We start from the raw sequence: 26108 nt of genomic DNA on the forward strand, positions 1-26108 counted from the left end.
CCCTTGGAAATTGTAATTGAGGTGACAGACTACGTACAAAATATTCCCATTCTTTATATACCAATGTGTTCTGTATGGAGAAGAATTTTAAATCATTATAACATTTTTACATAGATATATGCTACATAAAGACAAATGTTATCGACAATGTCAACTTTCATCCATGAAAAGGTGTCCCAACGTAGAATTGAGTTAACATGTCTTATATACTAGTGAACTGGAATTAAATAATTGTAGTGGCAGACACACTACATTACCCCTTCACCAGAATTTTATCTGTGATAGAATCGATGAACAATACCACTAGTTGATTCATTGCTGTTTTGTGTATAGACTGGAGAGCTGTATTAAGTTCACTGGATTTTGATCGCTGGCCATGACAGTTACATTAAGATCATACATAGCTCCTGCGTTGTCATTAGCAGTTGAGTGTATACAGAGAAATATTGTGTAATTGACACTGAATAGCAACAGCGTGATGAGGACGGATGACTAATCTAAGTTTGGAACAGAAATAGTTTAGAAATGATTTCTTTATTTAGAGAGGGATAACGACATAAAAACTACACACTTAAAAATTTAACTATTTTGAAGAAAAGAAAAGCATCGAAAGTACTTTTTTTCTTTCTTGATATTCCATAACCTGTTATTAGTAGTATATATTTTATAAATTCAAGTTAGATCTTATTTAGAAAAAGAAGAACAATTTTAAAAAGTTCTAAAAGCTTTTATTTTGGAACTAAAAATAAAAAAACTGATAGGGAATGTACAAAAGTTTTAGACAAAAAATATTTTAATTCTTGAAGTTGCAAATTAAATCAATCAGAAGACCTCTTACTTGTTTGAGTAGATTATGTTGCTGCTGCTCACAGAGTCTCTTTTCGCGAGCATATTGTTCATTTTGTTGAGATGATAAAAGTATGGCTTGTGGTTGTAGCATTGAATGACCAAGAGGTAGTGGAGCTGACTGTGAGAGTCCAGAGGTCTTTGAATGGTTCTAGAATTGAAATTGAGGTAGATTGTTTAATAAACTTATGAAACTAACAGATTGAAATACATTCCAGTTCATTAAAATATCTCAACAAAAAATAAGCACCTTTAAAGTACTTTTTATACATTCAAAAGAAAGCTTAAGCACTATTACATTAACAAAATGCAAAATAAATTTCAAAGACTTTATATGATCATGATAAAATAATTAGTTACTGATAAAGAACTCCTTTCTTGATTATATTAGCCAAAATGAAAAGATAGAGAGATTTTTTGGTTCGATTTCAGAGGGTGTTAAATAAAGCCTGAAATTGAGAATATCTTGCAAAATGCAGCAGAGTTGCATTTGAGAGTGCAAGAATCTCATCGAACCCAACTCGGTAGTCAGTCCCAAGTATTTCATCAAACATGTAACATGCTTGGCGCTATTATACGTCACGGGCCAACGGCATGCCGAAATGGATGGTGGTTGAATTAATTGTGAAAACGCTGAATAGAACAACGTGAAAACCACACTTTTGCATAATACACAGCAAAACTCGACAAGGTAAAAAACATATCATTTTCGAAAAGGGAAAATTAAGCAAGGGTTTTTAAAAAACGAAAATCGAAAATAAGCACTTTTAAGGTCTTTTTTAAAACCGCTATGAACCATGAACATAACACTCTAAGTTATATTTAATCCAGTGATTATACAAACTTACCTATGTAATCTCTAAGCTTGAGCAACTTGATGCATCAGTGATTGTGGTAGGATATACACTCTACGCATACTTGTGATACCAGTAGAGCTGTCCAGTATTTTAGTAGGTTGGATATAACCTGGACCTGTTGAAGGTGTGAAGTCTTCATCAATCACTGTAAAAGACAAGTACATTTTTATTTATCAAAATAAATATTTTAAAAAAATTAGAAAATACATAAATGTTTCATATAAATTCATTAATTTATATGCTTGAATATATTAATATATTTACTTTTATTTCTATAAACAAAAATTTTAGAATATATATTATAAAGTTTATACAGAGTAACTAAAAATTCAACTAACCAATTCAGAGGGATAATAAAAGACACTAATAGAATAAAAACTGATTGCAGAACATGGTGCAGCAAAACGATATTCAGAGGGTTGAAATCGTGAATGGGGCAAACGTGACCTGTTTCTCAGTCCATGCGACTTTTTCCTATGAAGTCAAATTAAATCACTAGTTTAAGCAAGACTTGTGGACACACTAGAGAATAGTACGGTTTGTCATTGATTTGGCAGACTTCAAAAGCATAGGTGTCATCTCCATGTGCATTTGAGAATCGTTTTTATGTCGTTGTAGACTGTAAAATCCCATTTCCCTCTTAACGTGGTTGGCAATCCCTTGTTCTGCGTTGCGTTTTTATCCTTTTCATATCTAATATCACCCCTATGAATTTGTGAGTCAAATTTTGTAACATGCTGTATATTAAAGCATTTATAAATAATAAATTAAATTTATTAATGTATTTTTATTTATGCACGAATTATAAACAGATTAAATTTAACAAAACAAATTTAAAGAAATATAGAAATTTTAACGTACATTAATATATTTATTATAATTTAAACACATACTATATATCGATTTGAACGAAGTATTTTTGCATTTAAGTTAACAAAGAATCAAAGTTATTGTAAAACAAAGCAATAGTTTGAAGCTGATATCTTTTCAATTTGACTTAAAATTAAAAATTTATTACGTTTAAAAAAATTGCATGATTAATTACTACCTGGACAACTAGATTTTTAAGAATAAGAGAGTGTACCTGGTAATGCTGGGTAATATGTTAAGGACTGTAAGACATTTGATGCAAGAGGCATTCCTAGTCTTATGGTGGAAATATCTCTTTCCTGTACTTCAGAACCAGCTGGTACAGCACTTTTACCAATTTCCTGTAGAGTGGATAAAAATATTCAAGATTCAGTATAGAATATAATAAAAATAGAAGTTGCTTTAAAATAAAATTGAAAGAAAGCTCATTATTTAAATTAACTTAAAATTTAATTCACCATTGTATTGCCCTTAGCAGAAGAGACATATGCCTAAAGTGAGAGTTTTACAGAAGTGAGCAAGAACTGTGTACTGTTGACCTCTTTAATCCTTTGCTTACGGCTGGTACAACATGTGGACCACATGCGATGGTACAACATGGTTTACCGTAAGCAAAGGGTTAAGTAATGAGGGTGTTTACAACTTAGCGCCTAAGGAACTTGGAGGGTATGTTATAAGTATTGGTTTATATTATTTTTCAGTTCATTTTTCGATGCATTAAAAATGACATTTCTATATAAAAGTCAATCAAAGAAATTTAAGATTTAGATAATTTCTTTTTTAGAAGAAGTTGCTTCACTTGCTCAGAATTTCAAAGATTAAAAGAAGAAGAAGGATTGCAACATAAATTCTAATAAGAATCATTGATTATTTCATTTCATTTCTAAACGCTTAAAAAACAACAAGATATTATTTTAACATAATAAATGTAACCTGCACTAGAATGCACGTTACAGATATTTGAAGAAAGCATTACATTAAAAATATGAGCCCCAATTTATTTAAGAGGCATAATTATTTATGCCTACAAATGCAAAGGATGTTGCAAAAATTGAAATCATCGAATCACTACTGAAGAAAGCAGGACGAAAAACTTTTTTTTCAAATCCACTGTTTCCTCTGGCAATCAACCAGGTTTCAATGCTCTCAATAGTGATTTGTTATACAGTGTTTTTATTTCTAGTTTATATATTAATTAGCATCCGGTAATGTATGCAATTTTTTGAACTTCATTTTAGGAAAGCAATTCTAAAAATGCTTATTAAGAGGACCATGGAAAACTTCGTATATTGAGAATTTTTAAATATCAAAAGCTTGAAATTCCTTCACTTAAAAGTTGTGTATTCAAGCATTCAAAAAGTAAAATTTGTGCCAAAGTAAAACTTGGTAATATACAGGGTGTTCCAAAATTATCTTTACAACTTACCTTACAAATTATCTTACAGACTGGAAGTGCTTGGGGCCACCAATGGTGCGCACGTTGAAGTGTACTAAACAAAACTTTATTAGTTGCAGTAATACATGCAAAAGAAAGAATATAAATATCTTGTTTATTTTCGAAGTTATGAATTTTTGAAGTTGTAAAGAGAATTTTGGAACACCCTGTATAATAATTCAATGTTAAAAAAATGTTTCATAATTTTAATTATCGATTTATTCTTCTAAAACACAAGAAATTTCAAAATTGTGACTGAAGCTAGATTTCATAAGATATTTATAAAAGCATTGAATTTAAAATGTCAAACAAAAATGGAAAAAAAAAAATTTCCTCAGCATTTTGAACATAGGAGAAATAAATAATTCACAAGCAAGAGAAAGATAAAATTCTAAATAAATACATTTTTTTTATAGAACAAAATATATTTTCCTATGACAGTTCCAAAATAAACTTACAGCAGATGTAGGTACAGGAGGTCTCCCCAATGATATATTTGGCAAAGATGGTGATGAATACAATGTGAAATCATTGATACTACCTGGACTGTTGACTGAATTATATAAGGATGTAGGACTCTCCTAAAAAAAGTAATGATAATAAAGTTGAAGATTGTTTTACAATTTCAAATGCTAATTTGGTATGCTAAACAGTTTTAAGTGTTAAATGAAATTAACATTCTGTTAAAATATAATATTTCATTAATTTTAAGTAATATGCAAGGTACTTACTGAAGCAAAAGTGGTGTCTATGTATTGTAAAGTGACTATACATAACGAAAAGGTAATGTGCAAAGCGCTATTTCTAAATGCTGAAAAAACTTGGAGTTACCATTTCTATCTCAAAAACGATATGAGATATTGGAGATAAAATTGAATTAAAAAGTCTTAGATAGATTTAACACAAATTCAAAGATACCTTGTTGAATTTAATGCTAACAAAGAACTTTTAAAACAGTGAACAGCATTTTCTATATTATTATTTAACATTATAGTTATTTTCAAACAGAAAAATAAATGTGCCATTATTTTTAAAAGCGGAATAAGTCCATTTTTTCAAATTATTTTTTTCCCTCCATTTTCTAAGGGTTAGTCTTTGATAAAGATTAATCTATTTGGATGTTTTTAACACTGCAATTTGATGAAACATCAAAATGCAGCTGTGATTATTAAAATCGTAAGAGAATAAATAAACAACAGGTTCTTTAGCTTCAAATGGACCTACCACGTTAAAAAATAAACGCTCAATTTTGCGACAAACCTTTTTTTTCGATGTCTAAACTTCTCTTAGCATTATTCATTAGAAATAAATGTGTCTCATGTTAGTTAACTCGACACCGAAAACAACCTCAAAGTCCTAAAACTTAAGAACTGGAGGGGAGTTGCCATGGACAGAGGGAGCTGGAGAAGGCGTGCTATTGAGGCAGCCAAGGCCTGCAAAGGGCTGTTGCGCTCCTGAAGAAGAAGTTAGTTAACTAGACATTTTCCCCTAGATCGTCTCATTACGTCCTATTGTTTAAAGTCTGAAACATAAATATGCATTTTCCTTTTTTAATGCGATGATGTTTACAAAGCGTATATTCTTTTAAAATCAATACACTTTATAGATTATTTCCTCCCTTATTGTAACGCTTTCGTGATAGGAATGCTGACACTGCAATGTTCCGCTAGGTGGTGCTGTTGTAAGTATTCACATCTTTTAGCGCACAGCCTCTTTATTATACATAGGCACCATTTGTATAACTATAGCTGCAACCGTTCGGAAGTTTGGCTACAATGGATATGTGATACCAATATAAAATTCAATACCAAAAATACATATTTATCACATTCTTATACAGGGTGCGTAGCCAAATTATTCAACAAAAAATAAGCACCTTTTAAGCACTTTTCGAGCTCTCAAAAAATATTTTTAAGCACTTTAAAAAAATATCATATTCAGGCAGAGCTGGAAAGTTTTTGACAATTGGCGGTTTTATCTTGTTTTAACCGTCATGTCAAAAAAAAAAAAACTTCTGGCCTTGATTTTGACAATTGTCAAAAATCATGAAATTTTGAATCATGTAAAACGAATGGCGTTTTCATACGCTACGGACTGACAATACGCCAAAATAGATAGGGGTTGAATTAATTGTGAAAACGTTGAATAGAACAATGTGAACTGTGTCTTTTTGTATAATTCGAGATGAAAATCAACATAGTAAAGGAAAAAAACTAATTTTGAAAAAGGGAAAACTAAGCACTTTAAAAATACCTATAAAAAATAAATATGAAAAAAGCACCTTTTAAGGGCTTTTAAAAAACGAAAATCGAAAAAGAGCACTTTTTAAAAACGCTAAGCACCCTGTTATACACATAGTTTTTACTATAATAGTTATTCTGATAAGCAGTTAAGAGCTAATTCTATTCTGCTAACTTTTAAAACTATATATATTTGCATTTTAAGCAATATATTTCATATTGAAGATCTATGTGGCAATATATTTTAAAGATCTATTTCAGCGATCTCTAAACAAAAGTCATGCATTTAGAATACAGTAAGAAAAATAATAATTAAAATAGAGGGAGATGCTAGGATTTTTCTAATGGAAGGCAGGAAGTCTCCAACAAAGGGGCATCTTTAGAGTTCAACATAATTTTTTTTAAAAATATTTGCGGCGACTCAACTAAATCGTAACCGCGACAGTTATGATCAGTAATTTTAACTCTAACTTCTCATTCGTCAGAAGAATCCTAACTGTCTCTGTTGCACGACACACACACGCTGTACTCATTTATATTACTGTTCTTTATACTTAATATTTTAAATGTAAATTAATATAAACTTTATCAATTATTCTCATGAACTAGTGGGGGATCCAGCGAAGGGGGGTCATGAGTTCATGACCCTATGAAATGCGTAAATTGAAAAATAAAATAAAAATAATAATTTTTTTAATAGTTTACAAAAGAAATAAAATATTTTAAAAATTATTTAAGAGGGCATACACACCTAGGAAGGTCGGAAAAATCGATTTCCCCCCCCCCATCTAATTATGTTCTTCACTGTTTCAAGAATCATAATCCAAAAGATTAAAACGAAATTCGTCATAGTTATGTAATGTTCACTATGAAAAAAATAAATGAGAAGACTAGTATTAAAAACCCTAGTTTTTTTTTTTTTTTTTTTTTCAGAAATATTTTTAAAAAATTAATTGTGGAGGGGGGAATCTGAGTCTATGACCCCCTCCCAGGAAAAATTTCTGGATCCACCCCTGCCCTGAACACAACCAACCACCACATATTTAAATGAATTTGTTTTATTTTTCGATTAAAAAATTTAATAAATGTCCTTAATAGAAGAGGATATCTGATGCTGCCTGGGGGGATGATTAACGTAAAAAAAAATAACAATTTTCTCCTGTCTCGAAACTGTAATTCTATTAGAGACAATCGTTTACCCAGCTCTTTTCTTCTTTAAAAGATCTAACCAATAGAAATTATTGGAAACGTGTTTGAAATAAGTCAGATTTTAAAAAAAAATTTATTGCCAATGGCACGTTATAGATTCGAAGTGAGTAAATTACATCATTTTTGGCAAGGTTCCAAAATTTTTATGTTAAGAGTAGTGATTGCAGAACAATGTGTATTTTAATTGGAATGCTTGAAAAACTTGTATACATAATTATAGATTAATATTTAGGCCTATATCCAGACTATCTATATCCAGACTTTTAAATTAAATAAACTCCTTTCATATTTTTATTAGATTAATAGATTTCTTTACGACTTTAATGTAAGAAGGAGAAAAAAAACTATATTTTCATGCTATACATGTTAATTTTAATAGTAGTTTTAAATTATTACTTCAGTTTTTATTTTTATTAACTAATGCTGGTTAAAAAGAAACATTACCGCAACATAAATGCTAAAGCTTCACAATTTCGTTACCAATGGCATGATTATGGTTATGTGGTTAGGATTGAGCATAGGCCACCTTTACTTCGTAGACAAACTGGTAGTCATCCATCTGAAGCTGGGTATGTTTCACGCCGTCACTAGGGATTGAATCCCGGTTCTTCACTTTGACAGCCTTAACCACTGAACCATTGCGGTTTTACTAGTTTTGATTAGTGCTAAATTTAAACCCATTATGCATATACATTTTTTTATTATTTGATAATAAATAAAACATTAAATTATTAAAATTTAGAAATCATTTAAAAAAATTTACGAAAACAATGGCATATTCGAAACATTCACATACTTGTTTACCATTGTCACGGATTTAAATGATCAAAATAGTGTGATACTGCCCTTAATGTATACTCCTGAACTCCTTGTTAAAAACGAGGGCAATAAGCATACACATTAGCGGCCTCAAATTACTATTTATGCATGTAAAAAACAAAAACGTCATCAAAATTGGAAAAATACTCTCTAATCTACTGACAAATCTAATACCGAGGAACGGAAAATTCAAAACAACAAAACCTGTTTGAAAAACAGATAAAATTTTTTGGTGTTTCTATGAATAAGCTGCCTTTCAAATTTTTTCAGCAATCGAACAAGTTTTGATGTCAATAGTCTCTATTTCCTAGTTAATGATTTTCCTTTTTTCGATACCATTTCTATTTTTTTTCTCGCTTTTCTATTTTTAATTGACGTCCCTAAATTTGTATGTTTTTTCTAAGTTCATTTTTGACAAGACGTCAAAAATGTATACACCCTTTATTATTACACGAAAGTTCAACAATTTGTTAAAGATTAAAAAGCAATATACGCATCAGAAATTACTTTTACGTTAACAGTAATTTCATAATAAAAATAATATTTTAACTCTAAAGCAATTGCTGTCTAAGATTTATTAAAAAAACAAATTTTTCTTAGTCATTTTCACCGAGTTCTCTAACCTACTAATGTGTTATGTTAACCTCACTAAAACGGGTGGAGTTCATATGAAATTACGATATAGTAGAAAGTTGAGCAAGATTTACGTGATGCGATTAAAATAACATTTTAATAAGAGGGCGTATTTTTTATGAATTATATTTTGCGATACTTTAATTTGTCATGATATTAACCCTGAATATCGTAATTGATATGATATTAACCCTGAATATCGTAATTGATATGATATTAGTTACACGTTGTTCATAAAAAGAAACATGAGTAACTAATTTCTAAACGTTGACTCATACGTGTTATAGAAAGCTAAAAGGTCGTTTGGTTGGGCCTTTATTTATCGATACGCAATTTTTATTACTTTAATCCTAACAGTAACCACCAAATATTGGCAACTAATTACCAAATGTTGACTCATACGTGATCTTGAAAATTAAAAGGTCGTTTTATTAGCCCTTGATTTAATAATCGTGATTTGATTCATCTTATTACTTTTTCAAAGCAGAAACATATTAGCATGAAATTAAGCAGTTTTATCATTTCTTTAAATTGCCCTAGAATATATAGGGTGTTTGGTAACGACCGATGTTAATATAAATCTTTAAGATGATTGTAAAAAAGTATACACATTAGAGGTCGTGAATTAACAATTAATCTGGGGAAAAAACAAAAACGCTATCGATATCCGACGAATCCCAACTGAAGAGAGTGGGACTGAGAACATAAAAACCTGTTTGATTGCCGAAGGAAACTAAACAGGCTTAAAGAGCGATAACTAGAAGCACGATAGTTTCATTAGGCAAGAAAACTGCTTTTAACCTTTTTCATCTCACCTTCCTCCCTAGTGATTCGTCATTGATAAGTATTTTATTAATATGTATTTCAGGCTGTAATTATTGAACACCAAAGAGTTATAAACACATAAAGTACGGAAATGCGCGGTTAATTTCATGTATCGCTGCAGATTACTTAACAAGAAGAAGAGTTACTAAAGAGTTATTAACTTTTTGATGGGTTAAGGATTTTTAAGAAAGGGCGTACTAATTTTAATCTATAATAATAACACAAGCCTGCGAAATTGAACTTTTTGAAAAATACAAGAGAGGTTATTGTTGATTTATATGTTATTTGATGTGCTGATTTTGAAAATGACCTTCATTTTTCCCAATCACATCAGGATTTTTTATAAAATCGATATTAATGTTTTTACTAAAATCCTATTTGGAAAAGAATTCTCTCAAGCAATTTTGCATATACTAACCGGTAACTGTTCTCTTCATTCATTTTGATCTATGTAAAATTTAATCTTGTGAAAGAAAATTGATTTTTGAGCTATCAGCTAATTTTCATAGGTTAGAATGAATAAAAAATACTGTTACCAGACCGCAGAAGTCACCTCTGCAATAAAACAATAAGTTCCTTGTGTTCAACCTTTTTACATCAGTTTCTAGAAGAAAATCACCAACATACCATTTTAATTTGTTTTTATTGAGATAACTTACGTAAAATTGACGATTAACCAAGAATAACAAATATTGTGTATGTGTATATGAAAGTTTGAAACAAAAAACAAAACAAACAAAGCAAGCAAAAAACAAAAGAGAAAATTCTCTATTTAAGTATATACTCGTTTTCCTCTGAAACTTATTTTTGATGATCTTCTTTTATGCTTAATCTCAGGTTTATTCCGAGCTATAATCCAAAAGTAGTCAGCGAACTTGTTCTTGTCCCATCTTCCTTGATATTTACGCTCCTTATCTCTGATATCTTGATGGAGCCTTTCCCCTCGTTCTTCGCTGACTACTCCTAAATTTTCAAGGAAAAAGTCCGCGTGAGTGAAGGAAATGCATTTTTGCACTCATGGAGCAACCCAACGTTTTAAATTTGTCCAGCATTTTCATTACAATTTCCTTATAATCATGATCCTTGTAATAACCCAGAAATTTACTGACGACATCTTTGAAAGCAGCCCAAGTTTCTTTTTCCGCTTCTGTCATGTTAGTCTCAAATTTTTTATCCTTCATGAGTTTGCAGATATCAACAAATATCTCTGGATCAACAAATATTCCTTCTTTCAACTTAGCTTGGGATAAACCGGGAAACTTCTTACACAGGTATTAGAAACAATTACTATCTTTTGGAACAGCCTTGACAAACTGCTTCATTACACCTAATTTCATATGTAGCGGAGGTAACAGTACTTTTCTCGGATCAACTAAGCTGTTTAGAATAACGTTCTTGGTACCTGGGTCAAAACGTTGTCTTTTCAACCATTCTTTTTTGACACAATGTTGAGTCTTGTCACGGCTGTCCCACTCACAAATGAAACACGGGTACTTTATAAATCTCCCTTGTTGACCAAGAAGCATGGAGATAATTTTCAAATCAGCGTAAATGGTTCAACTGTGGTTGATATATTTTATTTTGTTCAGGACGAGAGCCAGGTTTTCGTAGCATTCTTTTAAATATACTGAGTGTCCAACTGGTACTGATGCATACTGGCTCCTATGATAAAGAAGAACAGCTTTGAGGCTTCTTTCAGATGAATCTATAAACAGCCTCCACTCATCTTTAGATGACATTAAATTTGCTGATCCAGGAACATCAGAACAATAGACCAAGTTCTCCTCTTCATCAAAGTACTTAATAAATTCCTTTTCACGATTCCTGTACCAATAAAATGATGTTCCTTTGGCCAATAAGTTTTTTCTTTCAGTCTGGAGCCTAACAATTCAGCTGCCTCTTTCAAAAGGCCAAGATCTCTAGTCAGATCATTAAGATCAACCTGAGAGGAGGGCTGAGGTAAACCGGCTAGAGATGGTTTATATTCGATATCGGAGCCTTGAACTTCTGGATGTTCCGAGTCTGAAGACTCTTGAGAGATGATTGGTAATTCAGCTGGAGGCAGAGGCACATCAGGTCCATGAGGAACGGGGCGTATGGCCGATGGAATGCTATCAGAATAAGATATTAGTCTTTGATTTTTCCGGTTATACCCACGAACATGGCTGGAACAAAAATAACAATCATCAAAGTGGTTTTGGGGCTCCCTCCACGTCACAGGAATTCCAAATCGTAAAGCAGTCTTCTTTCCTTGATGCAATAAGAGTAGATCATTGAGACACTGCACACAAATTTTATGAGGTGCCCAAGATTTGTCCTGATCTCCGAGTTTCATGCCAAAATATGCGAGATAAAGTTGTCTTACATAGTCTATAATGCTCCTCATGCGATTTTTAACAGCATTATATTCGCCGCATGTATCACAAAAGTCATCTGGGAAATTTTCACAATGTTTTGAACTCAAAGCCATGTTTCACGAAACGCACAGAAAAAGCTAACTTTAAAATGACTCCCTATCACGCTTGCTAGGGTTTCTGAGAGGTCAGCGGACCTAGATAAGGATTCTCACGGCGCTATTGGTAGGAAGACATTGTTACAGAGAGAGGGACAGTGACAGGAAGTAGTGATAGAGGGGTACTTTTATAGATTTGACCAAATTAGAATGCTGGTCAGTCAAGAAGGGAAGAAATTCAAAAACGAAAACTTTTTTATGGTAAATGTTCATTAAAATTCCAGTAAAATTGAATTTTTCTAAAAAACGTGACGTGATGGAAATTTTTCATTATTATTTTCCATTTCAGCACCAAAAAATACATTAAGTTCAGCTGTCAGACCTCTTGTATTTTTTTCATCGCAGGCCTGTGTAATAATCTTAATTTAGGAGCGACTCTTAGATGTGAGCAGTTTATATAAGACGAATTCCGGTTGCCAGCACTCTTGAGAAAGAACTTTCCACCAACTATTGTTAAAATAAAGTGTAAGAACTGAGATATTTAACAATAATCAAGCAATTTGAAATGAATTGCAAAAGCATTTAATTCTGGGGTTTAGGAAGCAATAGCTAGTGAGGGTATATTTTGCCGAAAATGAAAAAGAAGTCGTAACTTTGCTTAAATTTCTAATGAATTTTGGATCATCTATTCTGTAGCTGCTGAATCTCCTTATTTTTGAGGTAGATGTTTTTCAGTATCTAGAGTATTATCAAAATGTCTACTTTAATATTTTCTCATAATTTAACAAAGTTAATTTATAAAAAAATTTTCCACCATTGCTTACAAATAATTGAAAAATAAATTAAAATACTAACATTAACCGTTTGCGGAGATAATATAATTCTTGCTTTTAATTGTATAATTCTTGCTTTCATTTCGTTACCACTACAAAGAATCTTAATCAGTAGAGATTAGAGAGGCAGATGTATTTTATTACCGTCGTTAAACAGTAGACCCAATTTTTTGGGTTTACAACTACCAATGTTCAACACCTTAACCTTGTGATTTTGAACCCAATCCAGAAGACAAGGGAACTTCTGGATCAAACATTGGAACAAGTTAGCCTTCGTGGAGGAGGCGCAGGTATTATTTAAATATAAACACTTTTGCGATACATCACAAAGAACTTTTACAATTTAATTTTCCTCAGACTTAAAAGTTGCAGGAAAAATAAAAGAGATAGTGTGGCATATTGCGAAAACGATAGAAGTCATAAAAATCTTATAAAAAACTTTTAATATACAGTAAAATATCTTTCAAAAACCATACCAGCTCCAAAAAAGGAAAAATTCCAAAAAAAAAAAATTTTTAAATGAAATTTTTTTCTTCTTTTAAAGCACTATGCTATCCAGAATCTAATTACCAAGTTTAAACTTAATTGATTTAGTAGAAGTGGAGAAATCTTGTGCGCAAAATTGAAAATCTCGAATTGTGAAAACCCGATTTAAAGACATAACTTTAAATACTTTTGAAAAAAATAAGTGAGTTTGCAGACGATTCCTATTTAGAAAACTGGTGTGATATATTTATTGCTTTCATGAATGGGTTTCAGAATTTTTGCTGTAACTTTGGAAGTTATTTAGATATTATCCTATACTTTGTGTCTAACTGCTCAGAATAAAAAAGTTATAACATTCTTTTTTCTTTTGAAAAAAAAAATCGAATTTTTTTTTAGGAAAAGCTGTCTAGTCCTATAGGGTTAGGACCCCCCCCCCCTTACTGATAGAATTATCTGAGAAATAAAAAACTAATATTGTTTAACAATAAATTACTTTTCGCACAATTATAACATTAGTAAATTAAGTAAAAATTACCCAAAATTTGAAAACTCGGTTGGTCGGGGTGCCTGAGACAGAAGTGGCCCTTTACTACTTCATCTTGTGATGGTGGATCCTTGTGGTATTATCTTGAGGTCCTTGTATCCTAAAAATGAAAGTAGAGAATTAATATTGAGCACATTGCTCAAGTGATATTATATAATGATACATTATCACAATAAGTAGATAAAAAATTATAAACGAAATATACTTCTTGTAAGACGTTTGTTAAAAATTTAATTGTACATCTCAGGTACGATACACTTTCTCTCTCAACATTCTCACAGTTCACTAATTACTAAAGCATTGTCAAGTTTGTTACAAATCAAGTTGATTTGAGTCAACGCTTTCATACAATTACATGTCCGTTTCTTTCTTTTTGTATTTTTTCTTAATATATATATGATATATAGTTTAATATATATTTATTAAGGCCATTTTGAGATATTGCCATAAAATAATTTTCCACTATATTCGTGAATACTCAGATGGTCAGTGTTAAAAAAAGTGAGCTACTGGCCTCAGGGAGGCATTTTCAGCTAAGTTTTCGAACTCAAAAATTGAGTCAAAATTTGCGGCTTTGCAGTCTAACGCTTTCTTAAAAAAGTTTCGATTTAGTTTGTTAAAGTGGTGATCAAAACTGTCAATCTCTAGGTTCGTGTGTATGTCTACATTTCTCTGATACCACTGAGCACCAGTTATCTTTCATAAAATCTTGTTCTGCCTTCTTCTGAGTTTCCCAAACTCACTTTCTGAAACGTTACACCATGCTGGCGAGGCATAGGTCATGATTGGTCTGTCTAATCATGGAGGTGAAAAGTAACCTCTTCATTTTAAACTCAGTTTTTCACTGTACATTATTGATTGCAGTTCTAAAGTTGCAGCATTGGCTTTATCTTTGACATTTTTCACACGATCCGATCAAGTCCGACTGTTGTGAATGACCTAAGTATGCTGCTTTAGTTACTCCTGGTATCACTTGGTTTAAGAGTACTAGTTCATTATGCTCTCTAATTGGATTCCTGTTGTTCTGGATCAGTTAGGACTTTTGAACATTTATTTCAACCTTCCAATCTAAGCACCATTCCTCGTTATCGTATATCTTATCCTGCAGTTTTTCTATAACCCTGTTCAGGTTACTTGATCTTATTATCACACCTGTATCATCTGCATAAAATGCAGTTAAGCTGTTCCAATCGACAGGAGTGATCCTGTCGATTGGGAAATCGTGTGTAAAACGGATATATAAAATTAGTCCGAGTATGCTACCTTGTGGTACGCCTGCTCTTATACTCCTCACCGTGGAGCATGCGTTTTTCATTCTAATCTGAAAGTTTCTTTGTGCCAAATTACTGTAAACAAATTTTATTATTCCCTTTGGGAATTCAAGCTCAATTAATTTAAAAATTATTCCTTTGTTCCAATACTCTATTAAACGCTTTACTAATATCAAGTATCAACAAGCCGAAGTCTGCTTTAAGACTAATCCTCTGCCAACATAATCAACTAAACGTAACAACTGTTTTGTTGTATCCAGTTTCACCCTGAATCCATGCTATTCATCTGGCAAACAACTGAAAAATGGTTTGAGCCTAGTGTATGCTATTCGCTTCTGTATCTTACCAAGAGTGCAAAGCAAAATTATAGGTCGAAAACTGTTCTGAGATAGTAAATCTTTGTTTGGTATAGGAAATAGAATTATATTTGCAGTTTTACATATTTCAGGAAAGAAGTTCAACGACAGACATACATTAAATATCTTGGTTAAATACTCTACATAATGATCTGATAGGGTTTTGTTTGTTTTGTTCTTTATATTGTCTAAAAGATAATTTTTTTTTAAAAATTATTATTTGTAATATTTTAAACTATAAGCACTCAACTTACTGTAGTACTAGCAATAGTACCATCTGTTGAGGAATAGGAGAAGTATTTTTGCTATTAGCGGATGTTTTATTGCCGAATTGTTTTTTAATTTATTCAACAAATACGGAGAAATTTAAAATGTACTGGTAAACAGGAGATAGACGTAAATTACAGGAGTCTTTGTTAAGAAACAGCAGATTTGGCAGGCATATATTATACATGAAATTCAAATTATGTAAAACTTAATTTCAATGATGCAGAGAAAAACATTTAGAAAACTAAACCAAGTTAATTGCAATTTATACTTTAATCTCAAATAAATAACATAAATTTCATTTTTTTTCCTGATATTTCCTGGGAAAAAATAACAATATAACCATACGTTTAAAAAAGGCAGCAATATAAATTGCGTATAAGTTGAACTTTTCTAAGCAAGCATACCATTTTTACATTGTAAACTATTCTATTAAGGAAAAAGAGATTCTTAAGAAATATAAATGCCTAAAAATGCAGAAGATTTTAAAGTGTAGGTGATACGAAAGAAGTTGCAGGAATTTTTCTGCAATTCATTAAGTTTAAAATGTTTCTTTTTGCAAAATGATGATCGAAATAAATTAAATATAAGATTTAAAAAATAAGATAAAAATAAGATTTAAAAAATTATACATTAAATTAATTTTATTGTTATTTATCTTGATAACAAAATGTCAAAATAATGTCCATCATTGTTTTATCAAAGATTTCTAAATCACGAAAATGGATTGAGTAAGAAAGAAAAATAATTTTTGAGGATGATTCTAAAGCTAACATAAATGTTTCAGGTTTAACTAAAGCTCAGCTTCTAAATAAATTTATATTTCCAAAAACAATCTTGTAATCAAAGTACTTACTAAAATTTACTTAACATGTTAGCTTTTACTATACTAGCAAATAAAAGGAAATACTCGCAGAGTATAAATCTAAATAACTACAAAATTATCAAGATTCTAATGGGCTGAATAGTTTTTTTCTTAATATTTAAAGTAGAGATGTATAAAAAAAAAGAAAAAAAAAGGTGCAGTACAACTAAAACTTTTAAAAAAATTAATTGCTTCGTTAATAGTACTTAGAACTTTACAGAATAATGGAAATGTTTTTTTTAGCACCTACAGTCTAAACATTAATTAAGTACATTAGTTTATTAAATTTCAAACGAAAATAATAACGTGAAATTATTATAACGGATTTGTTTTTACCCAAAAAATAAAATATACTGATGGAAAAATATTACTAATTTGTTTTGCTTTTTTGCCCTCCTTACGAAAAATACTAAATTTTAACATTCTTTATCACAGTTCCTATTCTTCCAAAAACTAATTTATTGAAAAAAAAGTGCTTTCTCATAAGTTTAACCCTTAACACTAGGTTAAGATACCCTAAAAAAATTAAGTTTGAAGTAACTCTGAATAAAACTTAGTGCAAATTTAATTTTCAAGTATAAATCAGTGATTCTAAATTTCAGGAGTAAATTTGTTTCAAGCAACTTATGCAACAGTTGTAACATAAGTAATTAGTGGCACAGTCGATTTAGATGTTCACACAGCTGATGGAAAATTGGAGTCATGAGTTTGAACCTGGCAGTCGGTAAAACAACTGGAGTGTATATGCTGCAAAGTGTGCATTAAATCTCTTATGAATTAAAGTACTCTTGTTGGTTGGTTGTGGTGCTGAAACTTGGGAAGAGGGGAACCAGCTATGGTGCTGTCCATGTTATCTGACCAGGGTCAAAATTCTACATGAAATTGGAGTTAACGTTATCTGACCAGGAGCCAAATTACATGACATTTCTACCACGATCATAAAAATATAGAGCACCTGAAAAATGGGATAAGGACATGGTTAGAGTTTGACAATAAACCAACATTGCTCAGTACTAAATATCCATCTGCATTAGCTGGTCAAAATAATGAATAATTGGTAACCGCAGTAACGTAGATCTCTAATTTAAACATAATATCAGCAAACTATAATTTATCTTTCCCACAATACCCTAAACATGACTTTCTTTCTGTAACCCTTTATAATTAAAAATAAACATGCAATTATCGTGCACACCAGGGTAAAACATCAACAGGTAAATATTTCTAAAAAGAAATAGATAAATAAAAGCCGAGCATAAAATATAGTGCTCAAAAAAGCAAGGCAGACAACAATGGACTGGTGTGAAGAAAAGTTATGACATTCCTCACATCTGTAGCAATCTGTTCAGGGGGGGGGGCAATACTTTGTGTGAAGTGTGGAATTCGCACTAGTATTTTACCCAAAAAATAAACACTATAAACTTTGAAATATTCCTTATTAATTATCCCAAGTAAAGATTTTATAGTATGAACAACTTACTAACATTTCTTAGAAAGCATGCGTTAATTTCATTAGGAACAAAGCATGAACATAAATATTGAATATTTTTTTTAAATATAATTTTAAATTTGTGTTATTTATGAAATTGTATTTAATAAATAGCATAAGTTTCTTTCTCTCAAATTAAGATATAACACAAATTTTGCTAGTATGGAAATAGCCAAATCAACAAACGAATAAAAAGTTTGAATAATTGTGGCAGCTATAAAATTCTTAGAATGATCTTTATAAAAACTTTCTTTACGTCAAAAATTTTTAAAAAAAATAATGTTCTACTATAAGTAAACCTTTTAATTTATGAATAAGGAAACTTTATACTTAGAGTGTTATTTTAAATTATATATAATGGACTTATGCCCTTTTTTTAATCTAAACGTTAGAGGAGATAAAATATCGATTTTTTTTAGTGTCAATCATTTGAGCTAATTTTTGAAGCCAAATATTGCTACATACCTCCTTGTAACTTAGATATGGTAGAGTTTTTGCTGGTTTGATGTTGAATGTGCTCACATGGTAGGTAGTCCTGTACATAGCCATGACCCATAGATGGCACCCATTTTCATTGTCTATCACCTTCCTTGACCGCATTGAAAAAAAAACCTCCCACCTTCAAGATCTGAAATTTGAAGTAGCATTAAACAAAGCAGGAAAAGAGAAATAATAAATTAATACCTGTAAGTACAGAGAGATTTTATTCAAACAAAAGTAGTTGCTGGTTCAGAGATGCCATCTTTTTTCTGCACTAACTGAAGTTGCCCTAAATGTTCAATTTGCTTCATTCTTTTTCTTTAATTTCAATAAGATTAATAAAAATATTACAGCAACAGATTTTCTCCAGTTAACAGTAACAGATTTCAGACGACAATTAAATGAAAAGGAAGCAAAACTAGTTAGAACACCATTAGCTACGAGTAATTTTTGAAAACCACTATCACATTAATGAAGATTAATTTTATTATGAAACATTAACTGGTGATTCATCTCAGATCCTGGAGCCAATGAGACAAAAACAATCTGAACAATAAATTACTTCATTACATACTGAACGAAACCACAATCAAATTGCACTCTAGAGAACGACAACTTATACCAAAGGCCAGGACAGCCTGGTTGGTAGGACACTTAGCCCATGTACCGGAGGTTATGGGTTCGATCTCCACGTGTGACTGATGCACGTTGAATCCATCGAATCACAAAGTCCTTCATGTTCCCATAACAAATCATATCTCTGGGGGGTACGGATTTAGGAGTTTCTTGTCTTCTGGATTGGTTCAAAATCACAAGGCTATAGAGCTGAATAATAGCAGTCGTGAACCCAAAAACTTGTGTCGGCAGTTCAACGATGGTTATAAAAAAATTTATGCCAATCTTATTAGTTTAAATCAAATTTCATAATATACAAAACTAATGTCAATTTTTTTAATTACAAATGGGCAGATTTCATATCAGTAAAAAAAATTTTTTTTCAGTAAGTAAAAAATTCAATACAGTTTACATATAGGACATTTGCTATAAATAAAATGTTTCTAAAAAAAAAAAAAAACTTTATCCCAGCTGGCCCAAAACAATTTTGTTTTATACTAGAGTACATATTTGTTAAGCTACACGAGGACCACCATTCCACTGTGTGTGCAGTTCAGCACTGTTTTGCACTGATTATTTATAAAACTCTATATTCAAAATAGACGAGAATAAGAAAAGTTAATCAAGAAGTATGTTAAGTTGAGTTTTAATCGCTAAAGCTTAAAATTCTGCCATTTGTTGAATTGACTTGTTAATTGTTTCTGATTAGTTGCTTAGTGTAATAATGATGCTTTTTGTTTCAGTTGAAGGTCTATCAAACAAATTATTTAGAATAATTTGTAAAGATATAAAAGTTTAATTATTGGAGTTTATGCATATAAATTAAATACAAACTAGAAAACTAAGTAAATAAAGTAAAAAATAGAAAATTTAATACCAAGCACTGGTTTAACATAATCTACAGTATATCCATCCAGCTGCATCATTTCCGTAGGTTCCGACTTCTTTTCTCTGTAACTGCACATTGCAAAAGTATACGGTGGATAACTGTTGGATAACTTATAATATTAAAAGATAATAATTCTAAAGAAAGACACATGCATAAGTTTAACAAATTGAAAAAAGATTATAGCAAAACAAGATATAAGGTCTAAATATTTTGCATATTTTCTTTAGCAAACATCTATATTTTTATTGAATTAATACTGATGCTAATATAACATAGGGATTAAACAAACTATAAATAATATACTATATAGCAAGAATTTGATATTGCTCTATTACTTTGGGGGAAAAAACAAATACTAGTTTGAACATAACATACCCCAAAAAATGCAAGTTATTATATTAATAATAAAAGCTGATAGATATTTTTCATTTTAGTTTTTATTTTGTTTTTCAAAACTCACATTTGAAAAATAATACAACTAAATACTAATCACCTAAATTATTCATAAATTGAAAAGCAAATAATTAGGCAATAGCAAATTCTTTAAAATCTGAAACAGTCTAAACTAACTACTATTTTAAAACTAGAATAGTTTTAAAAAAATGAGTTTAATGTAATTTTCTTAATGATATATGACAGTGTTGGTGACATTTGAACAACATTCCTATCTAATTGTCAAAATTAGCCAGTAAGTGATCAATTTACAGTTTGTTTTCAAATTTTTGCAAATGCAATGCTTTTTAAAATTTGTTTACTTATTAAAAAAGTATCTAATTACCTACTATATAAGTTAACAATGAGTAACAAAGTTGTTAAAAATCATTGTTATTCCCAAAAAATAACAATTTAGTTTAAAAACAGATTCTCAATTTGCATGTTACTGCTATAATATAAATAGAAAAAATAACACAAAATTTGGAATATTTTTATGTTTTTTTTTGCAACTGATTAGTCATGGATCAGGGAACATTTTAAGACATTTTAATAAACAATAAAAACACATACCTAAACCAGCAAAAAAAATCTTCTTTCCCAAACTTGCTTTCCTTGCACAAATAAATACCTGTGAAATAATTTTCAACATAATTTTCATTAAAACATAAAGCACTCATTTCTGAAAAAAATATTAATTAAGTATGAATATGAATTGACAATAAAAATCAAACCAATGAATAATTTTTCAGTGACATTTTATGTCTTGATAAAAAAATAATCCGAAAGTATTTATCTAGTTTTGATAAGGCCTTTTCAAATTCTTATCCTCTGCTGAAAATAAAAGAAAAGTTTCGATCGTTGATTTAAGCTAAATTTTGATAATTATTTAATTCTTAGAAGTTTCAAATAAAACTAGAATTCCTGGGTGTCGTTGGCAGGGTACAGACGATGGGTATATGTGCCCTACAATAATTAGATATCTCTCAAAGTTCCCCTAAATATTTCAATCAAATACAGGAAGTTTTTCGTTAATCATCAACAGTCAGCAAGCCGCACGTTGTGCACCCCTATAATTAGACCAAAGAAAAAAAATTCTACATATATTCATTTTACATACCGTAAAAATTTTTTGAAGAGTTTTAGACCAGTAAGGAGCAAACACTGAATGAGGAGAACCTGAAAAGTAATTTTATTTCAATAAAAGGAGAAAACATTTGACTAAAACGTGAAAATATGATTTAAAATTTTTTTATTTTAAACTAAAAAAAGTTTTAATATAGAATTTAAATTAATCTGAGCTCGAGATAACATAGAAGCAACAGAGTTTCCAATTAAAAAATGAAGAAGGTAAAAATCTTTAACATTCAAAGTTATTGTCAACAATTTAGGATTAACAGAAAGATATCTTAAATTGAAAAAATCACAACCAGAGCTCAAAACTAACTCTAACTAAATAACTACAACAGCTAAAATTTGATTCAGACCATTATAAAATAAATAATCCATGACTTCTTTGGCCAGTAATTGATGTTACCGAATGGTACGCTATTTTGGTTATATGAATTTTGGTCACAAAATAGCATATTTCTTCATAATGAGGAATGAAGTTCCATCTGATGATTCCATATTCTATTATTGTCCATATTCTATATTATATTATTGTCCATATTATATTATTATCGATATTGTAAATATTCTATTCTCCATTTATTTGTTTCTTTTTATTCTCTAAATTCTATGATTTTATAATATTTCATTTAACATTCACGTTTTTCACTTAAAATAAAAATCCAAATAGAGACAAGCAAATAGACCACTGAAATTGTGTATGAATTAGTAATATATTTTTGTTACTTGTCCGTTGTACCTATGACAAAATTTTCTTAATTAACCATGATTACAATAAAGTATCAATCAGAACAAGTTGGAACTCGAGCCAACTCAAGAACAATAGATTCTTCCATTATACAGTGAATAAAATTAAAAATGATTATTAATGCAAGAGAAAATAAGCTTTAGGGTTAAAAAAAATTTTTAGAAAACGAAAATCACGCATATTTTTTAAAACAAAACTAATTGTTATTTGCTTTTGAATAAATATTTTTCTTGCATCATCATTTTGTAAATTCTTTAATAATAAAACACACCAAAGATGCAGAAAATAAGTATGTATTCATATTTCACAAAAAATACAAAAATTATTTAGCAAGCTGCAATGGTTCGGGGTAAGAGTCCCCTTGTCGTCAGGCTAACCATGGGAGGTTTTCGTGGTTTTCCTCTCTATGTAAAGCAAATACGGGCTAGTTCCATCAAAAAGACCTCGGTAAATTTCTCACGATGTTTGATCTATGAGTTCCCTTGTCTCCTGCATTGGGTTCAAAATTAAAAGGTTGCGGAAATGAATATTAGCAGTCGTAAACCCAAAATTGGGTTGGCTGTTCAACAAGGGTTACAAAAATAAATTTTTAGCAAAAACATATGACGCTTCAATTTATAATGAAAAAAATAAATTATCTTATTAAAGATCAAGCAAATTTTGCAAAAGAAAAAAAAAATTCAAAATTATAATCTTTTAAATAACCAAACCTCAGATCTTTCTCTTCAAAAACAATAACTCAGCACCCAAGTGTTCTAAAAATCACGCATTTCCAAACATCGTATCTCATGTTTCTAGATTCTTATGATTCCATCTTAATGACAACCAGCATTAAACAAAGCTTTCCCTTTTGTTGGTTTGTGGTTTTAAATCATTATACTGATAACAAATACAAAATACAAGAAATGTAAATGCACCCAGTACTTATCATCTGCATATTTTTAACATTTACGCTTGTACTGCTTCAAAAAGAAAAAAAAATATTCGGAAAAATCAACTACAGCTAAGCTTAAACAGTATTGCATACTCACACGAGAAAGAAACAAAGGACATTAAAAAAGGAAATGAAAAAACTTTAATAGCCTCAGTGACTACTCATTTTATAATAAATCAAAGTCGTAATAGAAGTAATAATATCTATTACACAATTAAAAATGACAATAATGATCTGAAAACAGAAACAACAGCCCCCAGTGGCCAAAATTAGCAGAAAATTTAATAATTTATGCTATTAGAGGAAAAAAACATCCTCATGTGTCGGCCTCTCACCGAGGAATTCAAAAAAATGGTGTGTGGCTCACGAGACCAAATCTAGAGCTATCATGTAATGAACCTGACATTATTAACTATATTAAACAGCAAAGAATAAAATGAGCAGGACATGTTATCAGAATGGATGAAGACCGTACCACGAAAAGAGTTTTCAATGCCAGACCAGTCGGCACACGAGATGGATAGATTATAGTCTATCTAGAATCTACAAACTAAGGCAAACAACGATAAAGAGCACAAAAATATTTATGAAATACAGACAGCTGTTTCGGATGCTCAAAGGGCAACCTTCATCAGTGCAACAGTGTTGCACTGATGAAGTATTTTTGCAATATTTTTGTGCTCTTTATCGTTGTTTATCTTAGTTTGTATTTTAGCACAAAGGTCGCCCACTTGTGTATTTATCTAGAATCTATCTTAAGAATTTGGAATCTATCTAGAAAATCTGAGATGGATAGATGGCCTAGAAAAAAAAACTTTTCGTCTCAAAAACTATATACTGGAAAACGCTAGCAGGAAAAAGGTTAGCCTAGACAAAACTTCTTGAGAAGGCTAAGGTCCACCCTGGGCTGTCGAGCCATTAATGATGATGAACAAAATTTAAATTTTAGAATAGCAGAATTCCAATAAATTTTTGTCAGAACATAAATCATTGATTTTCTGAAGTTCACGATTTAATGGAAAAATTAATGCCTCGCTAAATTTAAAACATTATAAGTAAAATAAACTGATTACAAAACCAATGCAAAAAGCTACAGCAATAAAGGCAATATCTTAAAATAAATATAATTAATAACATAATGGAGCAGTATTTAAACAATACCTATTGATTTCATTACACAGTCTAATCAACAGCTTTTTAGATTCTGATAACACAACATCTTCAACTGGTAATGAACAGACAACATCCTGGAAATGAAATAAAATTAATATAATACGACACAATTCATAGGCAATTAAGAGCAATGCAAAATAAATGTTTGAATTACCTTACCTAATTTACCAAACTTCCCTTTCACCTAAAATAAACAATAATAAAAGTTTATAACATTAAATATAACATTAAAAAATGTCAAAACCATTTCGAGAAAATAATTTGAAATACATATATGTTGACATAATAATGTGTAATTTAAATTTTATATTCCTTTTTAAATTTAAAAACTTTTTTTTAAAAAAATATATATTTTAAATCCATTTTTTAATTAAAACTAAAAGAAGTGATGCTAACATCCATATAAAAAGTTTAAGCGTATAACCAGATATCCTGCAGTTTTAGTAGAAATCATAGTAAATAGATAGAATTGAGAATAGAATTTAATAATAAGAATTGAGGTAGAATTTACTGTAGCGCTTTCTTTTTGTAGCCAGAGGAAACATTTCTATGTGTCTCACATTCCAATCAAATGAAAATATGGCACAAATTCCATAAGATTTAGCAACTTGAATTTACAAAGGAGTGTAAAAAATATACAAGTTAACAAGGAATTTTACATTTGATAACTAGTTTGAAAATCAGTAACTGTTATACTTGAAGTAAAAGATACGCTACGAACCAACTTGCAATCCTCAAGTATGCAACTAAAAAATTGAATTTTGCGTGTTGAAAGGAGCAATTTATTTATGAACTTGAGTTAAATTTTTTTTTCAAAATTGCAATTTGTTCAAAAATTTACTACAATTTTAAATGCTTTTCAAAATTTCATTTCAAAATTTTTCATTCTTTTTGCTTTAAATACTAACTGTTTATTTATGTTGTAGACAATTTTCTCTCTCTCTTTAGATCTTCATTTCATATGCTCACACTTGAGTTGAAGTTGAAAGTAAAAAAAGAGAGAGAAGGATAATTTGCCAAGTAACTTAACATTTATATTTAAATTATTAATTTTTAAGTTAATGAATTCTTCATTTAGAGTTAAAGAAATTAAGAATTAATTATTTGTTCGTTAAATTCTTAATAAAAGCTTTAATTAAAAAAAAATGTTTCAAATTTAAACTGTAATTTAAGATAAACATTACATATTGCAATCAAATAAAAATATTTCATTTTATTGTAACATATTTTTCCAAAGTTTCCTTTTTTCAAGTATAATTGATTACTTTCAAATCCAGACAATCTTTCATTTTGTTAGGATTAAAAATTTAATAAAGTGTGATTGCATAAAATTATAATAGCTATATATTTTTCTTTTTGTGATCTTTTTGAAAATTAACTTAAATAAATTGACAAACATGGGGATAGGG

The 26108-nt window shown here is 30.0% G+C and overlaps 1 pseudogene; it reads right to left on the minus strand.

Moving 5' to 3' along the window:
- The window catches only part of LOC147812566 (uncharacterized), a 30063-nt pseudogene extending 4075 nt beyond the window's left edge, over positions 1-25988 (minus strand).
- Positions 25989-26108: the final 120 nt, after the last annotated feature.

Source organism: Parasteatoda tepidariorum, chromosome 4 (assembly GCF_982258835.1).
Source record: "Parasteatoda tepidariorum strain Cologne lab strain chromosome 4, Ptep-v5.0, whole genome shotgun sequence".
Lineage (NCBI taxonomy): Eukaryota > Metazoa > Arthropoda > Arachnida > Araneae > Theridiidae > Parasteatoda > Parasteatoda tepidariorum.